The sequence below is a fragment of the Sinocyclocheilus rhinocerous genome, unplaced genomic scaffold (genome assembly GCF_001515625.1).
Source record: "Sinocyclocheilus rhinocerous isolate Xijiao unplaced genomic scaffold, SAMN03320098_v1.1 scaffold1017, whole genome shotgun sequence".
In the NCBI taxonomy this organism is placed as follows: Eukaryota; Metazoa; Chordata; class Actinopteri; order Cypriniformes; family Cyprinidae; genus Sinocyclocheilus; species Sinocyclocheilus rhinocerous.
In genome coordinates, this window is record NW_015647031.1 from 104405 (window position 1) to 107827 (window position 3423).

A 3423-nucleotide genomic window follows, 5' to 3' on the forward strand; every position below is an offset into this window, starting at 1 on the left:
CAAACTGGAAGTCACCTTAAATCCTCACCAGAGTCAGTGGAAATGGGATTGCTTTATAGTCCAAAATGGAAAGACTAGAATGATTGCCTATGCCAGCAGTGGTCTCTCTAAGGAGAAAAACTATCCCTCGTACAAGCTGGAGTATTTAGCACTCAGATGGCTGTTTGCGAACATTTTCATTATTTTCTGTATGTCACAAAGTTTATCATGTTGACAGATGTATGTGTGATCAGCTAAGTTGGAAGCGGTTAGACAGGTGGCCCGCAGTCCTGCCAATGTTTGATTTTGATACTAAATACAGAGCAGGAGAAACTACCCAGATAGCAACATAGTGTCGGCCCAGATGCGGCTCACATCTGGCACATGTGGAAAGATGATCTGGCCCACATGCAGCGTGGAATGATGGCACTTGGGCGGACCGCTCCTGTTTGCCAGATCTGGGCCAAAAGCAGGCCATAGCAATGCCACATGACAGCCAAGAGCAAAGAAATAAACCACACTTGACCTTTTCTGAGCCACAAAATATTCATATATTATTTATAGAGTCCTCTCAGCTTGTCTAAGCTTGTTAACAAGCAAAATCACTGAAGAAGAGAGACAAACAGAAACTCAAGAACTACAACTGACTGCAGCCACAGCCTTAGATGAAATCAACTGAAGATAAAAGACATTAAATCTCTGAAGATCTCAGCAGAGGAGGATTAAACAACTCCACAAACAGCATTACCAGCTTCACTTATTACTAACCAGACTCACTTTATTTCTGTTAGAGGTCTACAGAATCTCTAAATTTCTGTTGGAAGGACTAGTTACCCAGCTGATCTTCATTAAAGTCACAAACTCAGACACAAACACTGTGTGCCTAAAAAGTTGTTTATTTAATATTCTAATTATTGTAATATTTTATTCATAAATGTACTATTTATAGTTATATCACAATAATAAAAATATAAAAAATAAACAACAACATGAAAATGTTCATAACGAAACGCGCTTGCGACGTCATCAGCAGGCGACACGTGACACGCACGTCATCAGCTGGCGCACGAGTGACTGCAGCTCATAACAGGTTTGTGGAGTTTAATAAAAGAGATTCTAATTATCGCTAACAGGAATATAAAAGCACAACGCATTTTATTCGGTATCCAGGTTATGGTCAAAATGCTCAACGGATAGACGACTGACGCTCACGTTTAATGTGTTTACAATTTTCTCCAAGCTTCACTCAGAATACATAAGCAGCTGTTTACTTTCAAAACTCGCTCAATAACCCCAAAACATTCGGAGAATAAGCTCTTTCTACGATAACTCTGGCAACTGTTCTCATACAATTCCACATAACACAACGATAAAAGGAACACAATGCAATGATGCACCTCATTAATATGGTTAAGAGAATGTGTGGAGCTGCTTTGAATCGTTGAATTTTGAATCATTTTGGTCAATTCTTGTATTTCCACTGGTGCTATTTCATATGTTTCCTGACTTTATTATTATTATTCTAAAATGTGCAAAAGATGAAGTAGATGTGTTGACATTGAATAATGCGTTGCCTTGTGACAGCCTGATGTAATGGCTGCATCACTAATCTACACAACTATTAAGCTTTACAAGATTCTGTCTATTTGTTTGCAAAAATATTTTCATAAAAGAAAATAAATCTTTAATGTCATTGTGCAAACAGTGTCCCACCAGAAGTCTTTCTCTAGTCTTTCCTTTGTTGATCTATTAAAGGGATAGTTCACCCCAAAATGAGAACTCTGTCACCCTCAAGTTTTTTATATTTTGGTAACCAAACCAGTTTTGTTAGGACACTTGTGTTTCATTTTGGTCAATTCTTGTATTTCCACTGGTGCTATTTCATATGTTTCCTGACTTTATTATTATTATTCTAAAATGTGCAAAAGAGTCATAAAGATTAAGTAGATGTGTTGACATTGAATAATGCGTTGCCTTGTGACAGCCTGATGTAATGGCTGCATCACTAATCTACACAACTATTAAGCGTTACAAGATTCTGTCTATTTGTTTGCAAAAATATTTTCATAAAAGAAAATAAATCTTTAATGTCATTGTGCAAACAGTGTCCCACCAGAAGTCTTTCTCTAGTCTTTCCGTTGTTGATCTATTAAAGGGATAGTTCACCCCAAAATGAGAACTCTGTCACCCTCAAGTTTTTTATATTTTGGTAACCAAACCAGTTTTGTTAGGACACTTGTGTTGTTTTGAGATTTATATCACATTTCTACAGAACAAGGCAATACATACAGGTTTGGAATGACATTATGTTGAGTAAATGATGACAACTTTTATTTTTAAGTTTAAGGCATTCCTTTAAGGCAAACATTCCAGCATATTTAAGTTTTGCATGGCATAATGACATATCTGTGAAATCTAATTAGAGCAGCCTGACTAAAACTGGATTTCCAGAACTGTAATTTGATTAGAATTTCAAAAATGGACCTTGAAATGGATTTGTAAAATTCCCCCTCGTATTCCAACTATATATGCACACAAATCTGATTTGAACCGACAGTCGGAACGAGTCTTATGCATCTCGGCTGACCGAAATCTCCAAAAACACATTTCAATCATGACAACTCTCGGAACATTTCAGCATGGTGATGGATATGACAATCTTAATGTATTTGGTCTTGGCGGAACAGATCTGCTACGCTGCGGCTACTCCCTAAAAAGTAGCTAATTATATTAGTTAGTTTTTACGGAAAGTAATGCGTTATGTTACTTTTGAGTTACTTTTTAAATCTGGGCAGGGCTTGCTTGTTTGTTTATAATATCAAAAAGTTTTTATTTTACAAATGCAAAAGCCCTTTTACACCTAAAGTGAAATGAATGCAACTCAGGCTGAAGGAAATGTGATGTAGAGGGCGCAGCTCAAACAAATCTCATGAACAATATGACGCAGGAGAAGAAGGTTCAACACTATTCAGCAATAACTAAAATGAAACACAAATGTAATTTTTGCTCATTATAGTACGGTTGAATTGGATCATCGAAGGTCAGTAGCAAAGACATTGGTCAATAAAATGGAATCAAATACATAAATGATATTTGTCTTATTTAACATATTTAATTATTGCAGGTTTGTACAATATTCTGAGTTTGCATTTCACTGTTTTTATTCATTTTGGGGAATACTGATGTTTTTTTGCAGGTGAGATGAGTAAATACACTACCAGTCAAACGTTTGGGATCAGAACGATTTTTTATAAGAGCATGTATTTAAAATAGAAATCTTTTCTAACAATAAACACTACCGTTCAAAAATTTGGGGTCGGTACATTTTTATTCTTTCTTTTTTTAAAAAGCAATTAACTTTTATTCAGCAAGGATGTGTTAAATTTATAAGAAGTGATAGCAAAGATTTATATTGTTAGAAAAGATTTATATTTTGAATAAATG

General features: G+C 35.5%; 1 protein-coding gene across 2 annotated transcripts in view; it reads left to right on the forward strand.

Annotated features, from left to right (window-relative positions):
• The first annotated feature begins 1001 nt into the window (after positions 1 to 1001).
• The window catches only part of wdr53 (WD repeat domain 53), an 8706-nt gene continuing 6284 nt past the window's right edge, over positions 1002 to 3423 (forward strand). The window contains exon 1 of one of the 2 annotated variants that reach the window (XM_016512525.1): positions 1002 to 1069. The gene's annotated coding sequence lies outside the window, so the exon portion shown is untranslated. The remainder of the gene's footprint in view (positions 1070 to 3423) is intronic. The other variant, XM_016512526.1, reaches the window with a different exon arrangement.